Raw genomic sequence first — 16,231 nt, forward strand, 5'->3', positions numbered from 1 at the left:
CCGGGGATGGGTTGCTTGTCCGGTTCATGTCCGGCTGGCTGCTTGTTGACGTGTGCGTCGTCCACTGCTTCGCCCTGCTCTAGGGCCGGGTCCATATGGGTGTCGTTTTTGTTGATGCCGGTCTTCGGGCGGCGATTGTGTCGCCGCTTTGTTTGTTTGTTGGGGGAGTTGTCCTTCGCCACGTCCCGTTTTTCCTCATTATTGCTTCCTTTTGGTGTATCCACCATGTATACGTCGTGAGTTGGGGTGGCTTTCCAGTGCCCAGTAGGCGCTGGTTCTTGGTCATCTCCGGCATCGTCGTCCATACCGTCGATGTCTTCGGAGTCGTAGTCTGGAATGTCGGTTAAATCATCGACAGCGGCTACCAAGTGGGTGGTGGGTGGGCTTTGAATTTCTTTGTCGTCCGCATCCCAACCGTCCTGACCGTTGTCCGGCCAAGGCTCTCCTGATAACGAGAGATATTTTAGCAAACTCAAGATGTCGCCGAAAGGTGAGTGTTGAAAGATGTCCGCTGCGGTGAACTCCATGATCGGCACCCAATCGAATTCGATCAGGGCGGGCGCGGGAGGTTCGGAGTCCGGCGAGGAGTCCGGCACCTCGGAGTCACGAGCTTTATGAGGGACAAAGTCAGTGTTCGGCTCTATCGCCGTGGAGGTTGCAGCCCCCGAGGTGGTGTCTAGGCATCCATCCTCGATCTGCGGAGCTGGCTCCGAATTGAAGATCAGAGTGGTTTTGAGTGCGGCCTCCAAGGTACTGTCCGGCCGCAGAGCTAAATCATGCTCGCCGCGACAGTGCGGCACGCTCGGCTGTGGCTCGAACCCACCGAGGATCAAGTCCCCGCGGATGTCAGCCGTGAAGTTCAAACTTCAAAACCTGACCTGACGGCCAGGGGCGTAGCCTTCGATCTGCTCCAGTTGGCCAAGCAAATTGGCCCGCAGTGCAAAGCCGCCGAATACGAAGATCTGTCCGGGGAGGAAGGTCTCACCCTGGACTGCGTCGTTGATGATGATCGAAGAAGCCATCGAGCCTATCGGTGACGACACAGAGGAACTCTCAATGAAAGCACCAATGTCGGTGTCAAAACTGGCGGATCTCGGGTAGGGGGTCCCGAACTGTGTGTTTAGGCGGATGGTAACAGGAGACGAGGGACACGATGTTTTTACCCAGGTTCGGGCCCTCTTGATGGAGGTAAAACCCTACGTCCTGCTTGATTAATATTGATGATGTGGGTTACAAGAGTAGATCTACCACGAGATCAAGGAGGCTAAACCCTAGAAGCTAGCCTATGGTATGATTGTTGTTCATCCTATGGACTAAGGCCATCCGGTTTATATAGACACCGGAGAGGGCTAGGGTTACACAGAGTCGGTTACAAAGGTAGGAGATCTACATGTCCGTATCGCCAAGCTTGCCTTCCACGCCAAGGAAAGTCCCATCCGGACACGGGACGAAGTCTTCAATCTTGTATCTTCATAGTCTTGGAGTCCGGCCGATGATGATAGTTCGGCTATCCGGACACCCCCTAGTCCGGAACTCCCTCAACCTCACTCTTGGCGAAGTTAATTTTGAGGCCCGACATTTCTTGAAAGCAGAGGAGGAGGAACTTATGGTTTTAAATATCCTAATCCGAGCCTTCCACCATCATAATGGTGCCGTCGGCATATTGGAGGTGGGTCAGACCTCCATTGGCCACAAGCTGGGGGAAAATCCCCCTAATGTGGCCAGCGCGCTTGGCCAAATCAAGGATCGAAGCGAGGCCATCAACTACAAGGTTGAAGAGAAATGGGGATATCGGGTCTCCCTGTCGCACCCCTTGGCCAGTCGTGAAGTATGGCCTAACCTCCCCATTTATGTTCACAACCATCCGACCACTCGTCACTACCTGCATCACCCGGGCAACCCAGTGGGGATCAAATCCACGCTTGAGCAACACCTCCCGAAGGAAGGACCAATGAACGGTGTCATAAGCTTTATGGTCGATCTTGAAGAACACAGCACGGAGATGCTTGCTCTTCACCTCATGGAGAACGAGGATCCCATCCAGAATATACCTGCCTTTCGTGAAGGCTGACTGGTTCGGGTGATGGATCCGGGGGGCGATTAGGGCCGCCCTAGTGGCGTACCCCTTCGCCAAAATCTGAAATATCACATTGAGGGCTATGATAGGGCGGAACTGCCTAATGTCCGCCGCACCCAGCACCTTGGGAATCAGTGATATGATCCCATAGTTAAGCCGTGACATGTCTAATGTTCCCCTAGAGAACTCACGGAAAAGGTCAAGGATGATCTCCTTGACCATCGGCCAGAAAGCCTGAAAAAAATGGACCGGCAGTCCATCGGGGCCTGGGGCCGAGGCCGTGTTCATGGCTTTGACAAAAGCCTCCACTTCTGCAGCATCAAAAGGGGCGAGCAAGGCCGCATTTTCCTCAGGGAAAATCTGTTGGTCGGGCGACCAGATGTGGTCAGTAAGGGCGATACCACTCCGAGGGTGCCCCTGAAATAACGACTTGTAAAAGTCACCGACCAGCAGGCGAATAGCGTGAGGTTCCTAAACCAGCTGACCTCCTTCCCATAAAAGGGGAATGAGCAGCGACGCCTACGGCCATTGGAGATGGCGTGGAAGTAGACAGTGTTGGCATCCCCAAACAGCACCCAGTTCATAGAACCACGTTGGCGCCAATATTCTTCCTCCTTGGTGTAGATTTCCATGAGGGAGTCCTCCAGATTGTATCTATGAGCCCATTGCTCCGCGGAGATCCCAGCAATATCTGCATGGAGGTCAAGGGCCCGGGTCTCCTCAAGGAGGGAGGCCTTCTGGTTCCGAAGATCCCTCCCGATATTAGCCCCCCATATCTTCATGAACTGCTGAGATCGCTTGGACAGGTGGTGCCATTCGTCAAGGATCGACATCTGCTGTTAGCCGAGACCCAGTGAGCCTGGAAGGCTGCCACAAAGCCTATTTGCTGGAGCCAGAAAGTCTCGAAACGGAACCGCGGAGGGGGAACGGTCTCTCATCCCTAGATGATAAGAGAAGGGGGACGTGGTCGGACCCAATGCAAGTAATAGCCTGGAGGGAAGCCAAAGGGAGCCGAAGATCCCAGTCGGGGGAGACAAACACACGATCCAACACACTAAGGGTCGGGGAAACCTGTCTATTAGTCCAGGTAAATCTCTCTCCGACCCTGTCTAGCTCAAGGAGACCTAGGTCCGCAACCCAGTCGTTAAAACAACATATCTCTGCAAGATCAACTCGCGAGTTACTTTTTTCCTCGGCGGAGCGAAGGAGATTGAAGTATCCCCCTACCACCACAGGAAGGGTCACTGAAGAGATCTTGGCATGAAGTTCGGCCAGGAATGCGGCTGGGCGACTATGATCAGCAGGGCCACACACCACGATTATCTCCCACTTGAAATTCATATCGCATTCCCAGACCTCCATGCTAACAAAGTGGGATCCACGATCCATGGAGCCCACCTTGAAGGTGGCATTCTTCACACCTAAAAGGATGCACCGGAGTGACCTATCACTCCACTAGATGGCAACCAGTGCCAAGCGGATAGATGTCTACTAAGGCGCTCAAGTTCCACGAGAGAGAATTCAGTGTGCATTGTTTCTTGGATTGCTATCACATCTATGGACTCATCGCACATGTAATCAATAAGCTGCCTATGGCGGCCATCGTGACCGAAGCCCTGCAGGATTTAGAATAGAGCATGCATGATCACTCGCCTAATGGGTCCTTCCGGGACCCAACTGTGGTAGTAACACTAAGGGCACGACGCAACTGGGCGGTACGGGAGCGCGTCCGACCACAGATCTCACCCGGGTCGGCGTCACGGTGACCCCGACCCCCAGCCCGGCGGGGCATAGGGGTGGGGGCCTCCACAGCTGCCGCCGCCTCGCGAGCCAGAGTGGCTACGAGTTGTCCCTCTAGGATCTGCTTTGCCTGGAGGGATGCAAGCTGCTCTAAGACCGGGCCTTTCTCGCCATGGAAGACTATAGCCGAGTTGGTCGTGAGCTTGGCAAGATGACCAAGTGTGAAAGGATCGATATAGTTGACTAGAGGGGGTGAATAGGCAACTAACATTTTTTTTTGCTTTTCTATACCAAATTAAACTTTGCATCAAAGTAGGTTGTCTAGATATGCAACTAGGTGAGTGATACGTCTCCGTCGTATCTACTTTTCCAAACACTTTTGCCCTTGTTTTGGACTCTAACTTGTGTGATTTGAATGGAACTAACCCGGACTGACGCTGTTTTCAGCAAAATTGCCATGATGTTCTTTTATGTGCAGAAAATAAAAGTTCTCGGAACGACCTGAAACTCCACGGAATATCTTAGAATAAATAATAAAAAATCCTCGCCAAAGATGAAGACCAGGGGGCCACAACCTGTCCACGAGGGTGCCCCCCCTAGGGTGCGCCCCCAACCTCGTGGGCCCCTTGGTGGCCCTCCGACACCAACTCCAACTCCATATATTGGCTTTCGGGGAGAAAAAATCAGAGAGAAGAAATCATCGCGTTTTACGATACGGAGCCGCCGCCAAGCCCTAATCTCTCTCGGGAGGGCTGATCTGGAGTCCGTTTGGGGCTCCGGAGAGGGAGATTTGTCGCCGTCGTCATCATCAACTATCCTCCATCAACAATTTCATGATGCTCACCGCCGTGCGTGAGTAATTCCATCGTAGGCTTGCTGGACGGTGATGGGTTGGATGAGATTTATCATGTAATCGAGTTGGTTTTGTTAGGGTTTGATCCCTGGTATCCATTATGTTCTGAGATTGATGTTGCTATGACTTTGCTATGCTTAATGCTTGTCACTAGGGCCCGAGTGCCATGATTTCAGATCTGAACCTATTATATTTTCATGAATATATTTGAGTTCTTGATCCTATCTTGCAAGTCTATAGTCACCTACTATGTGTTATGATCCGGCAACCCCGAAGTGACAATAATCGGAACCACTCCCGGTGATGACCATAGTTTGAGGAGTTCATGTATTCACTATGTGCTAATGCTTTGTTCCGGTTCTCTATTAAAAGGAGGCCTTAATATCCCTTAGTTTCCAATAGGACCCCGCTGCCACGGGAGGGTAGGATAAAAGATGTCATGCAAGTTCTTTTCCATAAGCACATATGACTATATTCAGAATACATGCCTACATTACATTGATGAACTGGAGCTAGTTCTGTGTCACCCTATGTTATAATTGTTACATGACGAACCACATCCGGCATAATTATCCATCACTGATCCGGTGCCTACGAGTTTTCCTTATACTGGTTCTCACTTATTTATTTTTCCGTTACTACTGTTACAATCACTACAGAATACCAAAAACATTACTTTTACTGTCTTTACTTTTGTTACCATTACCACCACTATCATATTACTTTGCTACTAAACACTTTGCTGCAGATACTAAGTTTCTAGGTGTGGTCGAATTGACAACTCAACTGCTAATACTTGAGAATATTCTTTGGCTCCCCTTGTGTCGAATCAATAAATTTGGGTTGAATACTCTACCCTCGAAAACTGTTGCGATCCCCTATACTTGTGGGTTATCAAGACCTTTTTCTGGCGCTGTTGCCGGGGAGCATAGCTCTATTCTTTGAGTCACTTGGGATTTATATCTGCTGGACACTATGAAGAACTTGAAAGACGATCGAACTACTATTTTGCCCTCAACTACGAGGGGAGGGAAAGAACACCGGATGAAGCTGAAATTCTATTGAATAATATGTTGACAAATGAAAATAATTGGGCATCTCCTGAGCCAGCTCCTGAGCCAATTTCTGAGCCAATTTTTGAGCCTATTCCTAAACCAACTCTGAAGAAGAGAGGTGTTCTATTTCTCAGCCCCGAAGATATGCAAGAGGCAAAGAAATCAATGAAAGAAAAAGGTATTAAAGCCGAAGATGTTAAGAATTTACCTCCTATTGAAGAAATACATGGTCTTAATTTACCGCCTGTTGAAGAAGTATATGATCTAAATTCCTTATTCACTGAAGAACCTCCTGATCCCGATATCCCGACACAGGTAGTAAAGGTAAATTCTCTCTATTGATATGATAAAGCTGGAGTCCCTCCTACTAAAATTTCTAGTCAGTGCTTGGATGAGTTTGATAACTTTATGTTTGAGCAAGATGACTTTAATGCTTATTTTGGTAGACAATTAAAACAAGATGCTTATATGATTAAATGCTTGGGTGATTATATGGATGATATTAGAGGTGAACTTAAACTTGTTAGCAAACATGCTTCTATGGTTACCACTCAAGTAGAACAAGTACTAAAAGCTCAAAAGAAGTGCTTGATGAAATGAATAGTAAGAAAAATGATTACGCTGTTAGAGTGGCTACTAGAACTGGTAGAATGACTCAGGAACCTTTGCATCCTGAAGGCCACCCTAAGATAATCGAGCAAGATCCTCAGAGAAATGATATTGATGTACCTAGTTCTTCTAAAAGGAAGAAAAAGAAAAATGATAGGACTTTGCAAACTTCTGGTGAACCTATTGCTGAGTCACCTGAGAATCCAAATGATATTTCCATGTCTGATGCTAAAACACAATCTGGTAATGAACATGAACCTAGTGAAAATGTTAATGATGATGTTCATGATAATGCTCAACCTAGTAATGATAAGGATGTAGAAGTTGAACCTGCTATTGATCTTGATAACCCACAATCAAGGAATCAATGTTATGATAATAGAGACTTCGTTGCTAGGAAACATGGTAAAGAAAGGGAACCATGGGTTCAGAAACCCATGCCTTTTCCTCCAAAACCATCCAAGAAAAAGGATGATGAGGATTTTGAGCGCTTTGCTGAAATGATTAGACCTATCTTTTTGCGTATGCGATTAACTGATGTGCTCAAAACGAATCCTTATGCTAAGTATAGGAAGGATATCATTACTAATAAAAGAAAGATACCTGAAGCTGAAATTTCCACCATGCTTGCTAACTATACTTTTAAGGGTGGAATACCAAAGAAACTTGGAGATCCAGGAGTACCTACTATACCATGCTCCATTAAGAGAAATTATGTTAAAACTGCTCTATGTGATCTTGGAGCCGGTGTTAGTGTTATGCCTCTCTCTTTATATCGTAGACTTGACTTGAATAAGTTGACACCTACTGAAATATCTTTGCAAATGGCTGATAAATCAACTGCTATACATGTCGGTATTTGTGAGGATGTGCCTATTGTGGTTGCAAACGTTACTATTTTAACGGACTTTGTTATTCTCGATATTCCTGAGGGTGATAGTATGTCTATTATTCTTGGAAGACCTTTTCTTAATACTGCAGGGGCTGTTATTGATTGCAACAAAGGCAATGTCACTTTTCATGTTAATGGCAATGAGCACACGGTACACTTTCTAAGGAAATAACCTCAGGTTTACAGTATCAACTCTATTGGAAAAATTCCATCAATTATATTTGGAGGTTTTGAATTTCCTCTCCCTACTGTCAAGAAAAAGTATGATATTCTTATTATTGGGCATGTCCATATCCCCGTTGAGGTAACATAGTGATATTCGAAATTTCTCCGGTTCCATGTTAATCGGAATGAGTTTGTTAACAAGACTTGATCAACCTTGTTAGTGGATTCTTTTTTATGAGCATCAGATGGATGAAACTAGAAGCACAACCTTCTGCACCCTTTTTATATTTTCTGTTATTTAGTAGAAATAAAGTAAAATAGTATTTTTCGGTCTGTTTCCTGACTTATCCGTGCAATATAAAAATATCCCGAAAATAAAAGTCCTCCGAATGTCATGCCAATTTAATATGATTTTTTCAGGAATATTTAAGAATTTACTGTGCAAAAATCACCGCGGGGGGAGCTGCCACCTGGTCACGAGGGTGGAGGGCGCGCCCTACCCCCCTGGGCACGCCCCCTACCTCGTGGGCCCAGGGTGGCCCTCCTCCACTTATCCCTGCACCCATCTTCTTCCTCTGTTTCACACAAACACGAAAAACCAACTCAAGCACGAGTTCCAGCCCCAGTTGCTGTGATTTTCAATCTCCTTGCTCAAAGCACCTCTCGCAAAACTGCTTGGGGAGATTGTTCCTTGGTATGTGACTCCTCCATTGGTCCAATTAGTTTTTGTTCTAGTGCTCTATTCATTGCAAATTTATGCTGCATAGGTGACCATGTTCTTGAGCTTGCATGTCAAATTCATATGGTTCCAAGTAGTTCCAATGCTTTATATAGGCTCTAGGCACTTGTGGGAGTTGTTACAATCAATTTTATTAAAGTTGGTTCACTTTTATTTGAAGTTACTAAAAATTTCAGAAATTTTTATGAGGAAACAATATGTTTAGGAGGATGTTCCAAGGTGGTTCTTCAAGGAAGCAAGGTCCCAGACTTGCAATACGTGATGCTGACGAGGAACCACCAAGAAACGCTCCTGTGAGGCCCTGTGAATGGCCTTTGGAAAATTTTATGGATCAAGCAGGAATTAAAGAAGAATTCAACGTATATATACGCAATGCCGGTCTTGAGGACTTTGAAGCTGATAAATGCCCCCAGTACCATGATCTCACAAGTTCATTTGTGAGGAGGTTTGAGTTTTCATCTTCGCGTAATTCTCCTTCAGTCATGTTTGACCTTTATGACAAATCTTATACCATGGACTTAGAGGATTTCACTTTTGCTTGCAAACTTCCATCTTGGGGTAGTGTCAGGGATCCCCCTAAATCTGAATATAGAGACTTTCTTGCTAAAATAACTGTGGGGGAATCTAGAGATATAACGCAAGCCACTTTAGGGAGCATTCACTTCCCTGTTATACATTATTTTGCTCTCTTTATAGGTAGAAGCGTTAATGCTAAAGATGAAGCATGTCACATGTGTGCACCTGGTCTCAGCATTCTCAGAAGTGCTGTGTTAGGAGACCAATCTTATCATACGGGAGCCATTGTAGCTCACAGGTTGCACCATAATAGACATAACGGAGATTTCTTTGGAGGGATTTATGCAACCTGCTTAGCTAATTTTCTTGAGATAGACATTCGAGAGAGTGATATGGAGTTACCCTCTACTTATTTGGATTTTGATTCTATGGTTTCCCACCAGTTTGTTGAAAGGACTGAACCACCTCTCCAGTATCGACTAATCTTTAACAAACGGCATGTAGTCCATATTACTCTTCCTGCTCCTACCTTCTTTGATTCTCAGGCAAAAGGAAGATATATTATTACCAGAGAGGAGGCAGATGAGTACGAGAAAAGAGCGGAGGCAGCTCGACGCTACGCTGCAGCTCAGGAGGCTATAGCCGCTGCATCACAGTATGACCCCAGCTTCAGCTACGGGTATCTGCCAGGCCATCCCTGGCAATAGACCAACTTAGGCCAAAAGCCTAAGCTTGGGGGAGTACGTATTTCCCACCGACATTACATTCATGTTCACACACACTCATTGCTAGATGTCAGTGTTTATACTCTTTCACTGTAATATCCATGCTAGTTTATTTTCTTTTTCCTGCTTTCCTCTTGTGTGTTTAATAAACCTTAAGAAAAACAAAAAAAAATTAGTAGCAGTTTATTTCTTTGTTGTAGTAATTAAAATGGAAAACCCAAAAATATTTCCCGTTCTTCTTTTGCTTGTTGGGAGCTTTCCCTTGTAAATAGTTTTTATTTCTTTTCTTTTCTTTTCTTTGGGGGGTCAGTAGGAGAAGACCATGATTAAATTGTTGAAGTGGCTCTTATATGCATGATTGTTTGTTTAACTTAGAGCCCATATTACTTGTCTTCTCCTGTTTATTGAATGCTTGCAGATTCCAGCTTAGTCCAATGCACGTGCACTCTTATTATTATTCACATCGTTCAGTCGTGCAAGTGAAAGGCAATAATGATGATATATGATGGACTTATTGGGATGAGAAAAGCTGGTATGAACTCGACCTCTCTTGTTTTTGTAAATATGATGATTCATCGTTCCTGAGTTAGCTATTATGAAGTAAGCATATTTGCAATGACATTTAGAGATTATAGTTGCTTGTGCCATGCTTGATTATCTATGAGTTATAATGGTTTACATTGCATGCCAACATGCTATTAGAATGATCATGATGTGGTATGATGGGATGGTATCCTCCTTTAAATGAATTGAGTGACTAGACTTGGCACATGTTCACGCACGTACTTGAATCAAATCAACATAACCTTCATGATATTTATGTTCATGGTAGACTATATCCTACTCATGCTTGTATTCGGTGTAAATTAATTTTAATGCATGTTTACGACAATTGTCGCTCTCTCAGTTGGTCGCTTCCCAGTCTTTTGCTAGCCTTCACCTGTACTAAGCGGGAATACTGCTTGTGCATCCAAACTCCTTAAACCCCAAAGTTGTTCCATATGAGTCCACTATACCTACCTATATGCGGTATTTACCTGCCGTTCCAAGTAAATTTGTATGTGCCAAACTCCAAACCTTCAAATGAAATTCTGTTTTGTATGCTCGAGCAGCTCATGTCTCAACTAGGGCTGCCCTTATCTTCCATGTTAGGCGGTTATTCTCAAGAGGAGTGGACTCCGCTCCTCATTTACGAGAAAATGGCTGGTCACCGGGATGCCCAGTCCCATGCTTTATGCAAACTAAATCAAAATAATTGCAACCAAAACACCCCCTGGGACCCGTTGAATGTTGGAGGCAGTCGTTCTTTCGAGCAAGCCATGGATTGATGCCTGTGGAGGAGGGGGAGTATAAACTTTACCATTCTGTTTGGGAACCGCCTATAATTTGTTTAGCATCGAAGATATCGTCATCTCATAGTTGTTGCGTTGACAGCAAAAGTATGCCGCTCAAAATGTTATTCAATCTCTATTTTAAAACCGAGCTCTGGCGCCTCTACAATTCCCTGCTTCCCTCTGCGAAGGGCCTATCTATTTACTTTTATGTTGAGTCATCATCCTTCTTATTAAAAAGCAGCCGCTGGAGAGCACACTGTCGTTTGCATTCATTATAATTGGTTTATATTGGGTATGATTTGACTGGATCTCTTTTACCATGAATTACAATATTTAGTCAGTCCTTGATCTTTATAGGTGCTCTGCATTTATGTTTTGCGGTCTTAGAAAGGGCTAGCGAGATACCATTTTGTTATATCATGTTATGATTATTTTGAGAAAGTGTTGTCATCCGAGTTTTGTTATTATAGCTCGCTAGCTGATTATGCTATTGATATGAGTAATTGTGAGACCTACGTGTTATTGTGAGTATGGTTAGTTCATAATGCTGGCTGAAACTTGAATGCTGGCTTTTCATGTTTACAACAACAAGAGCAAATAGAGTTTGTAAAAGTTTTTCTTTTTCTCTTTCAGTTTATCAACTGAATTGCTTGAGGACAAGCAAGGGTTTAAGCTTGGGGGAGTTGATACATCTCCGTCGTATCTACTTTTCCAAACACTTTTGCCCTTGTTTTGGACTCTAACTTGTGTGATTTTAATGGAACTAACCCGGACTGACGCTGTTTTCAGCAGAATTGCCATGATGTTGTTTTATGTGCAGAAAATAAAAGTTCTCGGAACGACCTGAAACTCCACGGAATATCTTAGAATAAATAATAAAAAATCCTCGCCAAAGATGAAGACCAGGGGGCCCACACCCTGTCCACTAGCATGGGGGGCGCGCCCCCTACCTCGTGGGCCCCCAGGTGGCCCTCCGACGCCAATTCCAACTCCATATATTGGCTTTTGGGGAGAAAAAATCAGAGAGAAGAAATCATCACATTTTACGATACGGAGCCGCCACCAAGCCCTAATCTCTCTTGGGAGGGCTGATCTGGAGTCCGTTCGGGGCTCCGGAGAGGGGGATTCGTCGCCGTCGTCATCATCAACCATCCTCCATCAACAATTTCATGATGCTCACTCCGTGCGTGAGTAATTCCATCGTAGGCTTGCTGGACGGTGATGGGTTGGATGAGATTTATCATATAATCGATTTAGTTTTGTTAGGATTTGATCCCTAGTATCCATTATATTCTGAGATTGATGTTGCTATGACTTTGCTATGCTTAATGCTTGTCACTAGGGCCCGAGTGCCATGATTTCAGATCTAAACCTATTATGTTTTCATGAATATATATGAGTTCTTGATCCTATCTTGCAAGTCTATAGTCACCTACTATGTGTTATGATCCGGCAACCCCGAAGTGACAATAATCGGAACCACTCCCGGTGATGACCATAGTTTGAGGAGTTCATGTATTTACTATGTGCTAATGCTTTGTTCTGGTTCTCTATAAAAAGGAGGCCTTAATATCCCTTAGTTTCCAATAGGACCCCGCTGCCACGGGAGGGTAGGACAAAAGATGTCATGCAAGTTCTTTTCCATAAGCACGTATGACTATATTCGGAATACATGCCTACATTACATTGATGAACTGGAGCTAGTTCTGTGTCACCCTATGTTATAACTGTTAAATGAGGAACCACATCCGGCATAATTATCCATCACTGATCCAGTGCCTATGAGTTTTCCTTATACTGGTTCTCACTTATTTACTTTTCCGTTGCTACTGTTACAATCACTATAGAATACCAAAAACATTACTTTTACTATCTTTACTTTTGTTACCGTTACCACCACTATCATATTACTTTGCTACTAAACACTTTACTGCAGATACTAAGTTTCCAGGTGTGGTTAAATTGTCAACTCAGCTGCTAATACTTGAGAATATTCTTTGGCTCCCCTTATGTCGAATCAATAAATTTGGGTTGAATACTCTACCCTCGAAAACTGTTGCGATCCCCTATACTTGTGGGTTATCAGTGAGCAACATATATGATGCAACAACAACAAGCACACAAGTAAGCAAAGGGAACAACACAAATAAACTTGCACAAGTAAAGGCACGAGATAACCAAGAGTGGAGCCGGTGAAGACGAGGATGTGTTACCGAAGTTCCTTACTTTTGAGGGGAAGTACGTCTCCGTTAGAGCGGTGTGGAGGCACCATGCTTCCCAAGAAGCCACTAGGGCCACCATATTCTCCTTACGCCCTCACACAATGCGAGATGTCGTGATTCCACTATTGGTGCCCTTGAAGGCGGCGACCGAACCTTTACAAACAAGGTTGGGGCAATCTCCACAACTTAATTGGAGGCTCCCAACGACACCATGAAGCTTCACCACAATGGACTATGGCTCCGCGGTGACCTCAACTGTCTAGGGTGCTCAAACACCCAAGAGTAACAAGATCCGCTAGGGATTGGTGGGGGGAATCAAATTTCTCTTGGTGGAAGTGTAGATCGGGGCCTTCTCAACCAATCCCGAGCAAATCAACAAGTTTGATTGGCTAGCGAGAGAGATCGGGCGAAAATGGAGCTTGGAACTACAATGGAGCTTAGGGTTGGAAGAGGTGGACAACTAGAGGAAGAAGACACCCCTTATATAGTTGAGAGACAAATCCAACCGTTATCAACTAGCCAGCCCGCGACTTGCGGTACTACCGCTCAAGACAAGCGGTACTACCGCAAGGACTCACGGTACTACCGCGATGGATCGCGGTACTACCGCAGCTATGGTAGGAGCTAGCCCAGGCCTGAACCGCAGTGGCTAAGGGCGGTACTGCCACTGACGCGGTAATACCGCTCCCCCTTGCGGTACTACCGCAAGGCGGGATTGAACTAGCCTGGGAAGGGGCGCGGATGAATAAAAATACATCAGTGCCCGCTTCTGCTGAAAATAAACAATGCTAAAAATCTGACAAGGTACTACCGCGCAGGGCATGCGGTACTACCGCGCAGGGATCAGATGTAAAAAATTACATCCGCCCCTACTTCCGCTCCTGTTGCCATGCCAGACCAAGACTCACGGTACTACGTCACGCATGGGGCGGTACTACCGCGCAGGGCGCGGATGTAAAAAATTACATCCGCCCCTACAGCCGCACGAGCGGCTGAGTCTGGTCCGAGGCCACGGTACTACAGCAACCTCGTGTGGTACTACCGCAGGAGCCTGCGATACTACCGCTCCTAGGAGCAGTACTATTGCAAGCCCCAGAACAACAACACTAGGAATCCTTCTCTTTTGCATATATATGAAGAAAGCGGATGATGCTCCAAAGTGCAAAGGGAAAGGCGGTGCACAGGGAGAAAACGTGTACATGATGATTCCACCCGAACCTTTCCAACGCGGACCCCCTCTTAATAGTACGTCTTTCCTACGACTCAAATCACCAAAAAGAAATGTAGAGAAACGTCGTCTTCACTAGTCTTCAAGGGGCACCAAACCATCTTGTGCCTAGTGATGAAATGTCAGAAATACTCAAGGCACGCGATTAGTCCGTAAATGCATTGTCATCAATCACCAAAACACCTTAGGGATAAATATGCCCTTACAATCTCCCCCTTTTTGGTGGATTGATGACAATACGGGATTTGCACAAGGGGACAGAATATAGATCATAAGAAAACCCCACATCTCTAAAATATAGATGGGCTCCCCCTAGATGTGTGCTATCTAGATAAGTGCTTTGGACTGCACGACACGTATACTAGGATCAACACTCACCCTATATTTTAGAGACAATGCATATCTTTCAACAATAAGCCTAACACTAAACAAGATAGTAAATATGAGCATAGCATAGATAGCACAATATATCATAGGCTCAATAGGGTACGATAGAGTGCATATGTCTTGCACCATATGATGGAACAAGTCTCATGAGTAAACTAAACCAAAGCAAGCAAGGTTCAACGGAACAAACGCGAGCAAAGCAAACACAAGCACGACACACACGACACAAGACTCACAAATCCCTACACTCTCTCCCCCTTTGGCATCGAGACGCCAAAAAGGCAGAGAGGACACCTATAACACAAGTGGTGCTCAGGCTGAAAGCGACTCATCGTCGGAGTCAGCAGCAGGGATGGGCTCCTCTATCTCCTCCTCAGACTCAGTCCACAAGAGGCCTTGCTTGGCCATCCAGTCCACCTCGGGAGTGATGTACTTCTCGGATCCGCTAGACACCTCCTCACCAAGCTTCCTCATGGATCCTCTTGTCGCGACAATGACTCTGCTTCTGAGCAACATGTGCCCTATACTGACCCTGAGACTGCATGCAGAACAACTTTTTCATATTTGACTTGAGATTCTTCGCCCAAGATGGCTAAGAAGAAGGAGGAGTGTATCCATCAGAACTGTCTTCATCATCTTCCTCCTCCTCGATCTCATCCTCATCCACATCCATTGTGGCAGTTGTGGCCTCAGCAGAGCTGGTGGTGTTGACCCATTGGCTCTTGATGCAGAGCTTGATGGGCTCATGGTGAATCCATCCGGGGCCTCGAACTCCTCATTGGGGAGAAGCTTCTCCCACGTCTTGGAGATCAAGAGAAACAAATAAGGCCCATAGATAGGGACCTTACGGTTGAGCACCACAAACTGAAGCTCGCACCACATGATGTGTGAGACATCAAGGGGTTGAGTCTGAGCCCGACGCACATCCTCACATAGGAGCATCATATCCACAAGATAGGCATGCACCTTGTCCTTGTCAATGAAGCGCGGGAAGAGGGTGTTGCGGAAGATCCGATGCATGATGTCGAGGAAAGAGTTCAGCACCCACACCTTCTTCTTGCTGGCAAGAGTCTTCTCAACTAGGAAGGGTTGGAGTTTGTTCTTGTTGGCAGATTCAGCGTTGGCATGAGGGCGAACTCCAGTGGGCGTGTCGAGCCCATCATCAGGAACATGAAGCAGATCCATGAACTCCTTCCATGTAGAAGTCAACTTTTGACCACTGGTCATCCATGTCATGGTCCTTGCGTCATCAGTGCTGAAGTGGACTGAACCAAAGAACTGAGCCACAACGTATGGGTCAAAGTCTAGGTGAATGGTCATCATGTGCTCAATGCCAAACTGCTCCACCAAATCCAAAAGCTTCTCCAAAGTAGTTACGGTGCTTTTCCTGCCTCATGTGATGCATGTCAATCTAGTGAACTTCCACATAGTGGTTCTGCTTGGCCTTGATCACATCCATATAGATGAGGTTCTGCTGCTTGGTCCAGAATAGATCATTCCCTCTAAAGTTGGCTTGGGGATTCACATCGGGATTGATCTTCCTTCGAGAGATGAACTCAGCCAGAGGCATCTCATCCATGCCCACAACAGACTCCTTCTGCTTGTTGGCGGTGTGCTTGGTTCTGCGTTGGGGGCATTGGAGCCCTCTAGAGCTTCATCTTGGTCGCGCAGACTCTTGGACCCGGTGTC

This window comes from Triticum aestivum, chromosome 6B (assembly GCF_018294505.1).
Source record: "Triticum aestivum cultivar Chinese Spring chromosome 6B, IWGSC CS RefSeq v2.1, whole genome shotgun sequence".
Classification (NCBI taxonomy): domain Eukaryota; kingdom Viridiplantae; phylum Streptophyta; class Magnoliopsida; order Poales; family Poaceae; genus Triticum; species Triticum aestivum.